At 44.4% G+C, this 16368-nt stretch overlaps 1 protein-coding gene and 1 pseudogene across 5 annotated transcripts in view; both read left to right on the forward strand.

The window, feature by feature from the left end:
• Window positions 1–16368, forward strand: part of Ano2 (anoctamin 2) — a 328395-nt gene that overhangs the window by 23807 nt on the left and 288220 nt on the right. The window lies entirely within an intron of this gene.
• Window positions 4259–5611, forward strand: LOC116098460 (annotated as a pseudogene).

A 16368-nucleotide genomic window follows, 5' to 3' on the forward strand; every position in this document is an offset into this window, starting at 1 on the left:
TTTTTTTTTTTTTGAATATTCTTCTTATTTATGTTTTGGCAGTGTCACACAGGTGCCGAATGTTTTGTGATCACGTTCACCCCATTTCCTTCTCTCACCCTCCTTCTAGTCCCACTGCCCGGCATCTTCCCAGCTAGTTCCCTTCCTACAGCTACGCCTTCTTTATTTTTATTTCCCTTGTGGCTCCTGGTTTTAATTCAGCTGGCCTGCATGAGCGTGGGTGGGAGGGGGGACCATCTTCCGGAGCATACCTGGAGGCAGTGAGACCACCTCTGTGGCTACTATTAACTGTCCTATTGTCTCAGGGAGGCACAAGGCCACTTGTGTGCCTCCTGCATCCAGGGTGGAATGTTGGAGCACACAGGGGTTCTCAACCTGTGGGTCCCAACCACTTTAGGGGCCGTGGATCAGATGTTTACAATTAATAACAGCAGCAAAATTATAGGTGTGAAGTAGCACTGAAATAATTCATGGTTGTAGGGGGTCACCATGACATCAGGAGCTGTATTAAAGGCTTGTAGCATTAGGAAGACTGAGAACCACTGGTCTAGAGTATGTAGGGTTATGTATGCCATAAAATCTGGAAAATTGTAGTTATTTAATTTTCAAGCTTTTTTTTTTATGTGCTGTACCCATTGGTCTGCAGCTTGAGAGCCACTCGTGTTTGAGATCCCGCAGCTGCCTGTACCCTTGCTTGCTGCTCTCAGTCTATCCTGTCCTTTACAGTTCACATTAGATCATTTCTGTGAGTGTGTGTGTGTGTGAGTGTGTGAACCGTTCCTTCCCATCATGGTGTTGCCAAGATGTTAATGCATCTACCTAACAGCTCTATGTTGTTTGTTAAAAGCTCTTTTAAAGTTACACTTATTTGTGTGTTTATACGTGTATATGTGAGCATATGCGTGTATGACTGCGTATGTGTATATATGTGTGTGATTGTGAGTACATGCATGTGTGACTCTGTACACGTGTGTGTGAGTACATGGGTGTGTGACTGTGTACATGTGTGCACATGCATGTGTGCATGTGTGTGCATGTGTGCACATGTGATTGTGCTAAGGCAGGGTTAGGAAGTCAGAGGACAGCTTGTAGGAGTTGGTCTTCTCCTCCCACCTTTGGGTCCCGGGCATTGAGCTTAGGTGTCAGGCAAATGTCTTTTCCTGCCGAGACATGTCACACCTATCTTGGAGTTATTTATTTTATTTCTTTGAGTCATTTAAGTTTTAAGCTCTGAAACTTGCATTTGATTCGTGTTTCTGTCTTCTGCTTTTCTGCTGATGGCTTGGACTGTGGACTTAAAGAGCATTTGTCCTTTAAGGTGGCGTCTTTGTCATTTTAGCACTGGTGTCTAATGGTTCCCTCCCCTTTAAGACACTTGCTGGTTCTCTGAATGTTTGGTTAATTTTATATCCTGGACATTTTCAGTATTATTTTATGAATTAGAGGTCTTATTTAAATCCTGTGTATGTGTCAGCAGGATTTGATCTGTAAGTTTTATTTGATCTGTAAGTTTATTTCCCCCTCTGATGTAAGGTCACATGTAGCCCTCAGTATCTTGAACTTGATACACAGATGAGGATGACCTTGAACTCCTGATCCTCCTGCCTCTGCCTCCCAAGTGCTGAGCTTACAGGAACACACCACTACATGAGACTTCCATCTGCAGGCTTTGACTAGAGTCAATGGGATATGTTTGAATATTAATTTCATTTTCAAAGTCTTTTGCCATTTGGACCTGCCCTGCAGATGCTATCAAGTGGCTAGATTGGGACCTGGGCAGTGGAATATTACATGATTCAGTTCTTAAGGAACATTAGTGTGCTTTGGTGGGTGTCAGATCTGCACACAAGCAGAGTGGGGGCATACCTTGCAGGGCACTTTGAAACCTTTCTTGTCCACGATCTTTCTAGAACCTTCAAGATCCCTGAGAGCTGATTATTTGTCTCAGAAACACATCTTGAGCCCCACGATCTACTTACTCTTTTAGAGAAAGGGGAAAACTCTCCATCCAGGGTGGAATATAAGTCAAATTCCTTTCTTTCAGGAACATTAAGTGCTCACTGGCCTGTTCTTTAATAAGCTGAGCATGAAAGACCCTGGGCAGAAATGCTTAGGCTTGGCAGTTGAGGAGATAGAATGATACATACTGTGGAGTGCATCCTAGATGATGGGGCCAGCACGAACTATGGCTGAGGCATTTTTTACCCACAGAGAAATCTGCTTTAAGAACAATAGTTTAAAGGAAAACATAATGGGCTGTCTGGTAACTCTTGAGTGTTTAATCCCAGGTTATGACCATAATATTTGAATCTTTTTTTTTTGGTTTTTCAAGACAGGGTTTCTCTGTGTAGCCCTGGCTGTCCTGGAACTCACTCTGTAGACCAGGTTGGCCTCGAACTCAGAAATCCACCTGTCTCTGCCTTCCAAGTGCTGGGAGTGTGCCACCACTGCTCGGCACTGAATCTTATTTTTTTAATTATTATTTTAAAGTTAGCATTCAAAGTAATGGATTTCACTATGACATTTACCTACATGCTGATTGCATGAAAAATGAGGACGTGGCTGCTCCAAGGTGTAGTTGGCAAGAAATGCTGGGAGGAGCCACAAGTGCTGAGTAAGACTTGGTCCAGGTTTCTTGGTATATGGTATCAGTCATTGTATTTTTCTCACATCCACCCCATTATGCGCTGCCCTAGCCCCTCACTCTCGCTGATGGCTTCCTCCACTGCACTCAGTTCCTCTAAGTTTTTTATGGAACGCAGACATTTAAATCTAGAGTTCAGGAATGAGGGAAAGCATGAAAATGTTTGTCCTCTCCCAGCATCACCCTCTCTTACATCTCCCACTTTCTCTGTAGACACCATTCTCCTGGACACATAGTTTCATCTCTACTTTCTTCTTCTACATATATGTAAATGTTTTTCTCTCTAGATTCCACCTGTGAGAGAAGACACGTGGCACCTGTCCTGGTTCTGGCTTGATTTAACCCCTTCTCTTTACTTCCACCCATTTCTCTTTAGGTGACGTGGTCATGTTTCCCTTTATGGCTGAATTAAAGAAAAAGCTTTGTTGTGTCTACATGCTATATTGTTTTCCTCCAATTCATCTGTTGATGGACCTCTAAGCTAGTTTCCCATCTTGGCTATTTGTGAATACAGCAGTGGACATTGGGTAGAAGTACCTCCATGGTGTGCTGGCTTAGGTTTACTTGGCTGTAGAATCAGAAGTGGTATAGGTCACATGGCTGTCTAACTGTTGGGTTTTTGAGGAACATCCATAGTGAATTCTTCACTGGCTGCACGCATGTGCATTCCTTCCAGTAGTTCAGGGCGCCCTTTGCCTCGCTTCTGCACCGGCATTTCTTGTCATTCATCTTGGCGACAGCCCTTCTGACAGGGGTGGGTTGGAATCTTAGAAGAGTTTCATTTGCATCTTCCCCCAGATGGATAAGGGTGTTGAACTTTTTGTGTGTGTTTACTCATGGCTTACACAGTTCTTCCTTTGAGAGCTGTCTGTTCAATTCATTTGCTTCGTTACGGGCTGGATGATTTCCATTCCGTGTTTTAACTTTCTGAGTTCTTACAGATTCTAGATATTAACCCCTTGTCAGATATAAAATTGGCAAAGGTTTTTCTCCCATCCTGTAGGCTGCCTCTTTCCTCTGCCAAACGCTTCCTTTGATGTGTGAGAGCTTTGAAATTTCTCGCAGTCCTGTTTGTCACTTGTAGCTATTATTTTCGGAACTACTGGAGTCCTTTCTGAAAAAAACCCGTCCCTTTGTGTTGAAGGATTTTGCCTGGCAGGCCCAGCTTCTTAGGTTTGAAGTGTTTGATAAACTCAAATTGATTTTAACACAGAGGGAGTGATGGGATCCACATCTACCCGGTTTCCCCAGCATCATTTGCTGAACAGCCTCTCTTCTCTAAGCTGCCCTTTGTCTTCTTGGTAAATCCCAGGTGGCAGTAGCTGTATGATTTGCTTTCTGGGTCTTCTTGTTTGGCTTCGCACCAATGCCGTGCTATTTGCTACGATGACCTTGTGGTATATTTTGAAATCAGATACTGTGATTGGTCCAGTTTTGCTCTTCTGGCTTCCAGTTGCTTTGCTTAGTCAGAGCCTTTTATACTTACATGTGAATTTCAAAATTCTATTTTCCTACTTCTGTGACGAACCTCACTGAAATCTTTGATAGGGATTGCACTGAGTCTGAACATTGCTTTCTGCGCTGCACCATTTTCAGTGTTGAGTCTGCCAAGCCATGGGTGTGAAGGTGCTTATGCCGTCGGGTGTCTCTGGTGTCTTCTTCAGTATCTTTGCAGTGTTTTTAAGCTTCTCCTTTTATAGTTGTCTCTTTCATTTCCTTCTCTTCCCTTATTGCTGTGGCTAAGTCTTCAAGCACCCATCAATAAAAATAGATATTTTGACCTAGTTACTAATTTTAGAGGAAATACATTCTTCTTCTTACCTCACAGTTAGTAAAATATTGGACATAAATTTGTCATATATAACATTTATTACACTGAGGTTATGCTTCTTCTATTCCTAGTTTCTTCAGGGTTTTTTTGTTTTGTTTTGTTTTTTTTTGAGACAGGGTTTCTCTGTATAGCTCTGGCTGTCCTGGAACTCACTCTGTAGACCAGGCTGGCCTCGAACTCAGAAATCCACCTGCCTCTGACTCCCAAGTGCTGGGATTAAAGGCATATGCCACCACCGCCCAGCTCTTCAGGGCTTTTATGATGAAGGGATCCTGAGCTTTGCCAAAGGCCCGTTCTGCATCTATTGAGATGATCATATGATTTCTGAACCGACTCTCTCTTTTTTCTTCTGATTTGAATGTGTTGAACCATTCTCTCATCCTTGGAATGAAAGTAGTAATTAATTGTCCATACATCGTGGTTACATGATCTTTTAAATGATTGATTGAATTAACTTTACAAATAATCTGGTGTGGATTTTTGTGTCAGTTTGATAAAGGTATCTTTATTTTTTTGGTTGTATCTTTATCTGGTTTTTATAACAAAGAAATAATGACTTCATCTAATGAATTTATAGTTATTCCCCCACTTCCATTTTATGGAATAGTCTCAGGATCATTGGCATTAGCTTTTAAAATATCTGGTCAGCTCTTCACCAAGATGTCCCCAAAGCAAAGAACGAAGCTCCTGCCCTTCCCAAAGCCAAAACCAAAGCCAAAGCAGAGGCCTTGAAAGCTAAGAAGGCCGTGCTGAAAGGTGTCCACGGCCACAAAAAGAAGAAGATCCACACCTCACCCACCTTCTGGTGGCCCAAGAGGCGCTGGCTCCAGAGGCAGACAAAATATCCTCGAAAGAGTGTGCCCAGGAGAAACAAGCTTGACCAGTATGCTATCGTCAAATTCCCACTGACCACCGAGCCAGCCATAAAGAAGACAGAAGACAACAATACGCCTTTGTTCATTGTGGATGTCAAGGCCAGCAAGCACCAGATCATACAGGCTGTGAAGAAACTCTATGACATTGATGTGGCCAAAGTCAATACCCTGATAAGGCCTGATGGAGAGAAGAAGGCGTATGCTTGCTTGGCTCCTGACTACAATGCTCTAGATGTTGCCAAAAAGATTGGGATCATCTAAACTCAGTCCAGATGGCCAATTCTAAATATACTTTCTTTTCACCATAAAAAAATTCTGGTCATACTAAGCAGCGAGGCTGCCTAGTCCAGACTTCTTTAGTTGGGGAAATTTTATTACTCTATTAGTCTCTTTACTTATTGCTATACCAAGCTTTCTGTATACTTTAGGTTCAATTTGTTGTGTCATAGACATCTAGATATTCTCTCACTTTTCTCCAGACTCTGTAGACTTTTGGAATGTGGGTTCTCAAAGCAGTCCTTGGTGAACCTGTGGCTTTAACGAGCATCTCTTATAATGTCCTCCTTTTATATCTCACCTTGTTAATTAGAATCTTCTCTGTCAGCCTTGTTCATTTTTTTTTTCCCAAGAAGCAACTCTTTGTTCCACAGTCTTCGCTGCTCTTGTAGCGTCCACTTCACTCCTTTGCCTTTGATCTCTCTTATTTCTTTGCATGCACTGACTCTGGATACGGCCTCCCCTTAGGAATGTGGTCAACCCACCCGGAGTCATACTTTTAAAGAAAACGGACTGTCCCTACCTCAGAAGCCATCCATTGCTGAAGCTCCTCAGAGAGGTGTAGGCTTGTGAGCCCTGGTCCCCTCGGGGCTGGAATGTTAACTGGCATGATCTTGGCTTGATCGTGTGCAGACAGTCACAGCTGCTGTGAGTTTTATGGGAATTGTGGTTCTGCCACCTCCTCAGGCTTTGTTTTGCTCTGGTCCTCCCTGACCTCCAGATCTTTCCTTTTGGAATTTGAGTGTGACTTTTATATAGAGGCTCTTCTCCAGTCACATCTACTTGGGGTTCTTAAATGCCTCTTGTGTCTGGATATCCACTCCAGCCTCCAAACTTTGGGCTTTAAAAAAAAAAAAACTATCATTTTATCGAATCAATTTCCTTTGATTTTAGTTTTTTTCCATTATTCTTTTAATCCTAGTTCTTAAAACTTGTGGTTATGATTTTCAATTAAAAATAGTTTTAAGGCAAAGTCTTATAGAGCTCAGCCAACCTTTAATTCATGCTGCAGGCCGGCCGATCTGGGCCTCCCTCAACCCGTGAGAGAAACGGGGTCCTAGTCAGGTCAACAAGGTGTAGGTGAAGAAATGATGGCAGAGACGACGCATGAAGTACAGGATCTGAATGTATTTCTTAAAAATGGCATCAGACTTTTACAGTCATTGCAAAAGAGGAATGAAAAAATCTGGCAGCTCAGCAGTTAAGGTACATCTGAGGCCATCTAAAACACACTGGGTCTAAAGCAGCAGCTATCTCCTCTGGACTGGTGCTGCATCCCCTGGAGGCCCAAGCGCTCTGGGCCCGGGGGACTGAGGACTGCATGAATCTGAGTCCTGGGCCCGGGGGACTGAGGACTGCATGAATCTGAGTCCTAGACCACCTAAGTTCTAGTGCGAGTCCTTGTGCGACTTCTCCTGCTAGTCCTGCGTGCGAGTCCTCTGTGCAAGTCCAAGTCCTCCTCCTGCACCAAGTGAAAAGCAGGCTTATATGGTATACAGAAAGCAGGGCAAATGACTAGAGTCATGTAGGCAGGTGACACATCAAGGTCAGTGATCTTACTGACCAAGATCCCTATCCAGTTGTGAAGGGGGCAGAAGCTGGGGCTAATTTGGCATTCCTATACTAATTCTCTGGTTCTGCTGGAGGCAATGACTAAGAGGTTCTGACCTAACACTTCTAGCTAATGTCCTTGAGTGGAAGCCCTTCGATTACTCTCTAGTATGTAAAACAGTTCTAACTATTGTGAACTATCTATTGCCCTAAGGAATGTGCTTGACCTCTGTTGCTAGCTCTGGCAAGGCACAGAATTTCCTTGAGAGAAATTCAAAGATATGGACAGCTTGATATTAAACTAGGATAGGTTGGAAATGTTGTGCTGGCCAGGAAACAATGCCCAATCTTAGCCATTTACGAATCATTTCTTTGGGTATGTTTATGCCTAAATATGAGGGCGTGTTGACGATTGGAAAGACTATTCTGGAACACGTCTGAGGAGATACCAGTGACTGTCTGAATCTCCAGGAGGCACAGAACTCCTATTGGATCCTTATTGCCTCTTATCCTTAATCAGGCTTTTACCCTCGATATTTTGGATGTGACTGGAGTAGACGAGTGTGTGTGGCAAATTCATAGATGAGAGTGGCCAACAGGTCGTGCTCTGCCTACTTTTGTCATCCTAAATGTTGGGGTTGCAGATAAGGTCATTATACCCAGCTTTCCACAGAGGCTTAAACCCAGGATTTCATATTTGCTAGACAAGCACTTCACTAACTGAGCCACATCCTACACTGATTTGTTTTTATTTATATTTTAATTTTTATGCTTGAGTGTGCTATGACCTCTACCTTATCTTTCTTCTCCAAGTCTTTATTTTATTTGATTTAATCTATTAATGATGATTTCTGTTGTTTTAAAATTAGATTGTGTTTCACTTACAAAATTTCTGCTTTGACCCCCCTGCCCCCAAATACTAATTCCCTTGCCATGTTTCTCATGTGTGATATTACCACTTTTTGACAGGACTATATCGCTCATTCACACTATGAATTCATTTCTTCACTTCATTCATCTTCTTGTTTGCTTCCTCTTGAAGTCATCTATTATTTTTATGGATTTTGAGTTCTCTGTATCGCATCCCAACCATGTTGATATTTAGGTTTGGTAGCTGAGGAGTTGTGATTGGTAGAGGCCCCGCATTGACTTGTTTCTCTCACACCTCCCACTTCTGTGTCGTGATCCGGGTATCTACTGATTTTACAGAGCAAGACGTTCTTGGGGAGTCAACCTCCACTATTCTCAAAGGAAGAGAGAGTATACTGCTGTAAAAGTGACAGCTCAAACCTGAAGAAGACGTGGCAAAGTGTGGGAAATCAACCTGAGCTAATGACTGCACCAACAAAGACCATGGGACAGAAAACAGCAAAGTCACAGAGAGCGTGTTATAAAGAGCGAAGAGTATTTAGGGTAAAACTTAAAGTATTATGGTGTTGGGGTTTAACCCCAGCACTCAGGAGGCAGAGGCATTGGGATCTCTGAGTTCGAGGCCAGCCTGGTCTACAGTTCCAGGAGTTCCAGGACAGCCAGGGCTACAAAGAGAAACAATGTTTCAATGTTATTTATTTATTTATTTATTTATTTTTAATCTCCGAGACAGGGTTTCTCTGTATAGTCCTGGCTGTCCTGGAACTCACTCTGTAGACCAGGCTGGCCTCGAACTCAGAAATCTGCCTGCCTCTGCCTCCCGAGTGCTGGGATTAAAGGCGTGCGCCACCACCACCCAGCATTTATTTACTTTTTTAACAATATCAAATGAATGAGCCAAACTAAAGAAGGCAGCAAGGGGCAGGAAAAGGAAATTCGAGGCCATGTCAAATATGGGAAAGGAAATGGGAAATGGGGAATAACATTACAAAAGGAGAGAAAAAAAAGTGTAAAAAAGCAGTGGCTCAAAATGCATAAATATAATTAGACAAATTTAAAAGGAGGAATAAAAATAATAAAGTTTGATAAAAAATAAAATAAAGTCAAAATGCTACTGAAAGTCTACTAAAAAGAAGAAACGAAGGAGCAGGGAGCAGATGAAACATTAGCTTTCCTCCTGGCTGGTTCTTCTAAGCACGGCACCTGTTGGTTTGGGCTGGGTCAGCTGATTGTGGAGTGCCCTGACTTGCCTACTAGTTAGGCTGGTGCTTTCCTGAAATGGGTCAAGACTGACGTGCCCACCAGAGATACGTTCTCATAGGAACTTCCCTTTTTTATGTATCAGAAGATTCTGCTGGTTGCATCTGACCTTGTATTCTGTGGGCTGGGCAAGTTCTTCCACATGTCTAGAATTACCAGGTTGTATATACTGGGATGCCTAATGTTCTAGCCAAGTGGTCTTTCCCAAGTGTTTTGTGAACGGGAAAAGTGAGCACAGCCCTTTGGTCCGCACAGGTGGACCAGCGTCTGTTTTCAAATCCACGTAGCAGTAAACACTCTGCCTGAGGACACAGCTGTAGATGTTAAAGACCTTGCCAGAACTCCAGAATTCCCAGTCTCTCTAGCAGAGAACCTTAGGGCAGACAAGTGACTTCTGAGGTTTGGCCATTCCCTGCCCTTAGACTCTGGCTTATTAGACTCCTACCAAACCTTCTACCTCGGCCTCTTGGTGTGTCCACCTCTGGCTTCTCCCTCTCCACAGCTGCTTCCCGTCACTCTTTCCTGCCACTGCACTGGGGAAGTTGACTCAGGTGCCATGGGTTGTGGTTGTTATTAGGCTTCTAGGTTAGCTTAGCCTTGAACAACGTGTTCTCTCTCAAGACAGTTGTCTGGTCAGTCTTCCGAGACTTGGAATGAAGCGATGCTGACCTCCGCTCTGTTCCTGACTGCTCACAGAATGCAGTCCTGGTCTCATCAAAGCCTCTAGCTGGATTTGAGTCTGTGACACTATTGGCTTTCCCTCTGGGTGGTGTTTCCAGTCTCTTCTCACCAGGGCCTGCTGATTTGCCTTTTTGGATAGGATTGATCTTCCTCCTCAACCAAGGAGTGATGGCAGAGCCTTGCGCTTCTTTCTCTTTTCTGGGCTATCGTGGTCACTCTCTCTGCTTTAAGACTGGGCTGTCACTCTCCTTGTGGTTTCTGATGTGCTTCTGAGCTTCTATGCTTTAGTAAAGTCTTTCTTTTTCTGTTAGCCCGACTCTTTTCTCATTCACGGTATCACAGGGAGGTAGTCTTAACCTGCCACGTGCTTTGGAAGTCTTCTTAGGATTAATTTTGATTAATAAGCAAAAGCTGTTGGGCAAAAGAGGAGCCCTGTCACTCTGTTCACCTTGACAGAGATGAAAGTGCAGAAGACAGGGCAAGACTGGATGAACGCTCTAGACTGCCGGCATCTCTCAGTGGCAGTCGTGGAGGAATGAGCTCTGTGCCATGGGAGGCCTTGCCATTGCCTTCCCTAGGCCTCTAGGGGAGACTTTCCATGCTGTCAAGGACTTAAAGCTGGTGGGAATTATCACTGCTGGGTATGAATGCTATTCCCAAGGTGTGAATCTGGGTAGAAAAGGAAAAAAAAATGTGGAATTTTAAACCCAGGGGTCACAAACTACAGAAGCCCTGATGAGTCTTTTTTTTCCACTTGTGTACCTGCCCTTGCTTGTCCGTAGACACATTGCCTGATTGTCTTTGCTTTCGGAATGGAATTTTTAGCCTAAAGGCCCCACACGATTTGCATAGCTGTTATGAGTCCTCCCAACCACCAGGAGGAGGAGGTCAAGAGCTTCAGTAAGACGCTTGATCAAAACTGGTGTCACAGAAGCCTCATCTAGTCAGACACTAGGTGGAGCCAGGAGAACCCCACAGAAGCAGGGTGTGTGTGTGTGTGTGTAGGGAGGGGGGATTGCAGGAGCCAGAGTGGTCGACGACACCAGAGCACGACCCACAGAATCATCTAAGCAGGCTGCACGGGAACTCACAGAGAGTGAAGCAACAAACAGGGACGCTGCATGGGTTTGACCTGGGTCCTCTGCCACATACCTTATTGTTTTGTAGCTTGGTGTTCTTGTGGGACTTCCAACAGGGGCAGTAGGGGTTGTCTCTGATGCTTTTGCCTTAGCTTGAGATCCTTTTCCTTCTACTGGGTTGCCTCCCTTGTCCAGCCTTGATAAGGAGGGTTTGTGCCTAGTCTCATAGGGGAAACAGAGAAGGAGTGAATCTGGGGGAGAGGGGAGGGAAGGTGGGGGATCACTGGGGGGAGTAGATGGAAGGGAAATTTCAGGATGAAATCTATGACACACACACACACACACACACAGAGCAGAGAGAGAGAGAGAGAGAAAGAGAGAGAGAGAGAGAGAGAGAGAGAGAGAGAGAGAGAGAGAGATTAACAACTTGTTCTGAGACAGTGTTTACTTCTCAGCCAAACACTGACTTCTAAGGTTTCATATCCCATCTGCCATTTCTGGGTTATTGACTTGCAGTTTGAGTTCCAGCTTTGTCTAGCCATGTTGACTCCTCTCCTGGGCACTCCATCCTATGGCCATGTTTGAGCAAGTCTCTTTATAAAATGTGATTGCTTTTATCACTGAACCAGGTTAATTTTTTTTTTCTACCAAGAAGCATGTCAATGACTGAAATGATGTGTTTATTCACAGGATGGTCAAAGATGTAGAGATCTATATCGCAGGGTGGAGCTATCTGAGAGCAGATTTCAAATTTGTCTCTCCACGGAGTTGTTGAAGCAGTTGATGAAATTGAGAAGCAGGGAGAATGAGATACAGGGGAGAGAGATTGCCTTAGGAGGAGGGACTGACGGACAGTCTCAACGCACACCACACAACTTCCTGCATCAGACATCTTGGCTTTGCCTGTGACGCATGATCAGAGGATGGCAATGTTAGCATGATTTTTGGGTGGAGTTCTAGCTCTCCCAAACCTTTCTAGGTGACGTCAAACATTATTCATTGGACGCATCATGGATTCAGGTCTCTGCTCTCTATGAATGTGACTTCTCTGGCTTCCTCGTAAACTTACAATCATGATGCCATGGTTTCTGTTATTGGCTAGGCTCGCCTTGGGGTCAGGGAAGCAGGCATCTCTGGGCACAGGCTCTCTGTGGAAGACACTATGGCTCCTCAGGTTGGTCTCAGGTTCTTTGTCAGTGATCTCTAATCATACATTTTTACTGAAGGTGCTACCAGGTCAGGCAGGGTTACTTGTTTAAATAATTTAATGCTGGGAGATTTAACTTTCACTCACCCGTGTTACAGCAAATCTGTCATCCCATTTTACTGGGGTTTCAGGCCAGTCTACAAACTGTGGATTTTATTGATTTTTGCTTATTATATATTTTTTTAAAAAATGTAAGTGTAGGTTACATTTAGCTGTTGTTATATTCAGCACACACAGTGTTTATTGTAAACACCTCTTACAACCATGGCTAAGCCAGGTGTGGTGGCACAGGCTGCATCCTCAGCACTCATGGATGAAGTAGCAAGATCCTGACTCAAAGAATATAAGTATTGTGAGATGAAAAGCTAGATCTGTGGTTAAATATGCATAGCATTAAGTTACTATCTTAGCTGTTTGAAATGTACAGCTGAGTGGCCATGAGTACATGCCCACAGCTGTAGGACACTGCTCTTTCTTCTGAAATCCTGTCTCCATTCAGTATGTACCCCATCCTTCCCTGGGAACCACTCTTCCTTTTTTCTGTCGTTATGAATTTCACTTCTCTGTGATCCTCAGAGAGGTGGAACCGATCAGGATTTATTCTTTCTTTCGTACCCCTTTATTTCACCTAGCACAGTGTCTTATGTCTCCAAAGATCATCTGTATTATATGATGTATCTGAATTTTATCTTATTTTCCATTTATTTCTAATGTGCACATAAAGCGATGGGTGGGTTTCATAATGGAATTTTTATACACGTATGCCATTGTAGGCTTCTCCATCTCCTGTTCTACCACAGTCCCCGCCTCCCCCACTAGCTGGCTCCATTTCTGTCTTCAAACAGTCTCTCTTCTGTTGAAATTTCCTCTTGGAGAAACAACTTTTTGGAGTGTACTGGTCTGCAGAGAAAAGGAGAACTTTAATGTGTATGACAGAGTGCCAGGGACATAAGGATGTCAGTAGTGTAGACATGTCGGACGCCTCCTTCAATGTCTCTGCATGAGATCACTTAACATGAGACTCACTGCTCTTACATGCCAGTGTGTGATGCTGCCTTAACTATGGGCACATGATGTACAGCAGGCCACTGAATCTACCTCATCCAACAGAACTGAAGCTTCACACAGAGCCCCACTTCCTGTACCCTCACTCCTCAACCCTGGTCACTGTGTCCTCTACTTCTGTGAATCTGACTGTCATGTGAACAGATCTTCCAGGGTTTGTCCTTCCATGACTGGTCCTCTCATTTAGCACAATGCCCTCCAGGTAGATTGATGTTCTTGCACATGGCAGGAAATCTACACGCATAAAAATGTGTGTACCACACTTTGTCTATCTACTCTTCCATCATGGACACTCGCATTGCCTTCATGCTTTGGTTGTGATAAGGCTGCTCTGCACAGGAGTGTGCACGCATTTGTTTGGAGGTCTGCTTTTCTTCTGTGCTTCTAAACTTGGTAGGGAGAGTGGTGCATGCTGGGCAGGGCCCCAAAGCAATAGCAATGCAGGCACCAAAGTTTCTGTTAGACTCTTTTTGGCTCACTTTTGATTCCTCTGGAACAGTTTTCTCATGACCTCATCTCCTAGAGCAGAGGTGGGCTTTGGCTTTGACCGGGGCTAGCCTGGGGTAGACTAATGTTCAACTTCTCAAGTAGGTAGAGATGTAGTCAGGTGATGCAGTCCAGCTGAAGGCATGGGTTTGCTACTTTCATGGTCTTAACTTTAGCCAGGTTCAGTCTTCAAAATCGTCCCTATCATGGACCAGAAAGATGGCACAGTGTTAAGGGGCCATCTGTAGAACTCAGGGCATGGTGGCATGTGCTTCTCAGTGTTGAAAGGTTTAGACCCTGAGTTTCAGCGACACTCTGGGCAAGTCACTAAACCTTTGTTATGTTTTCTTGATGTTTTCTGTAAAGGGGATGGGGGATAATGTATCCTTGTTGAGTTTACTGAGAAATTAAATGCATTAGAGGTAAAACATTAAACATCCCTAGTGCCATGTCTAACATATGGTAAGTTGCTCACTAAATATTGGCTACTATCATCGGTTTGAATTCTTACAGACAATTTTCAGCCTTGATCATCAGTTAGGAAGCTGGGAGAATCAGACATAACCTGGGCCCTGTCTTTACTATGGTGGAAAGCCAGTTGTTCGCCTTCAAATCCTGGACACCAGCTCTGGTCCTGTGAGCTAGTGAAATCTCTGACACCTTGTAAAACCTCACTCCTTCCCTAATAATTTTCTGTATGAGTCAGGCCACCCTGAATGTTTACACTTCCGGACCCTAGGGTGGGGAAAGGGGTGGTGGCTACCACTGGCTCTGTAAGCTTCCAGGCAGCTGGGGGCAACTGGAGAGGTCAACCGCACTGAAGGGAATTTTGTCTGGCTTCCATGGAATAGGAATATTAATCTGACACAAGGCCAGGGCAGGCTGGACCAGAGGGAGATGAAATAGTAGCGCAAGAATGTGGTGCTTCCTGGTAGGATCAGGCTGTAGCAAATCAGGAGCAGATTGCTGGCTGGCAAACGGGAAGTAATGTGTGTGCCTTAGGGTCCCCTGGGCACTCTTAGTAGCAAGCCTGACCAGGTCTGGGTTCATCCCTCCTCACCGCGCTGTGGAAGAATGGGTTTGTGGATCCATCTGCTGGTTTTCTTTTGCTTTTGTGTGCTTTGTTTTTCAATCGCATGATCTGGACCCATCTGAAGGCCCAGCATGCTGCAGTGGAGCATGTGGTGGACCATGGTTTCCTTCCGCACACTATACAGACCATGGCAGGCTGGGTACCTTTGCCTGGGTACTACATTGCTTGATTTCCTGGCGTCTGAGATACCATCATGGTATCTGAAAGGTGTAGAGAGTATGGCTTTCCAAAATCCCCCATCCGTAACCCAGAAGCCATAGTTTTCTCTGAGGGAGCCTCACCAGACAGGCAAGCTACCCTCAAGGGAGGCTCCATGCTTAGATGGCCAACACAAAACAAACTCAATGCTATTTTTGGAGATGTTTTGTCTCATAATGCTTTGTTTTGGCATTTGTTACCTTATGGATTGTGGTTTCTGATTTTCTGTTTCTATGGTTTTTGTATGTGTGCACGCACATGTGTATCTCTGAGTATATGCATGTTTCATTTGCTTTCGTGTGTGTTTCTTTTGTTTCTCTTTGCTTTGTCTCCTCTTCCTCCTCTTCCTCTTCTCCCTCCTTTTCCTCCTCTTCCTCCTCCTCTTTCTCCTCCTCCTCCTCTCCTTCTTTTAAATTGACCAGTTCATTTTCTAGGGATAAGGAAGAAAGAAGGCCTGGGGTTGGATGGGTGGGGATGTAGAGAGGATCTGGGAGGAAAAACCATGATCAGAATATGATGTATAAAAATTATTCAGAAAGAAAGAAAAAGAGAGAAAGGAAGGGAGAGAGAGAGAGAGAGAGAGAGAGAGAGAGAGAGAGAGAGAGAGAGAGAGAGAGAGAGAGAGAGAGAGAGAAAGAGAGATGGAAAGGGTTGCTCCTCTGGACTCTAATGGTCTGATGTTGCCTTCGGATTTCCTTGTGGCCAGGTCATTGCTCTTCACCAGGGGCTCTTTGGAATGCAGGAAGAAGTACTAGGGAAGGGGTAAAGGGCAGGCTCCAGCTGTGCTCAGCCTTCACAGCAGCCTGTTTGTGAGACCAGTCAAGTTCCTGGGTGAGAATCACACCTCTGAAACAGCTGCCCCTGCACTCTGCATAGAAGCTCAGAATCTGACTTTTGCAGGGTCCTTGTGGCAGTGCTGGAACCACTCTGTGTTGATTGTTAGTAGTATGGTGTTGTACCTTAACTGTGGAGAGCTGAGATGGCCTTCCCTTTGTTTATTGTTAGCTGCCTGTGCTATGTGATACGAAGCTGGGTTTTGGATGGAGGTCCGTGGATCCCATAACTGCTCCTCACTACCCATGCTACCTTAGGACTCACTTTAAACTTTCCTGTGTCTTGGTTTCTTTCTTTCTTTGCTTTGTCTCTCCATCCCTCCCTTCCTCCCTCCCTCCCTCCCTCCCTCCCTCCCTCCCTTCCTCCCTCTCTTTCTTCCTTCCTTCCTTTCTTTCTTTTCTATGCTCCTTTCCCTGTG

This window comes from Mastomys coucha, unplaced genomic scaffold (genome assembly GCF_008632895.1).
Source record: "Mastomys coucha isolate ucsf_1 unplaced genomic scaffold, UCSF_Mcou_1 pScaffold20, whole genome shotgun sequence".
In the NCBI taxonomy this organism is placed as follows: Eukaryota; Metazoa; Chordata; class Mammalia; order Rodentia; family Muridae; genus Mastomys; species Mastomys coucha.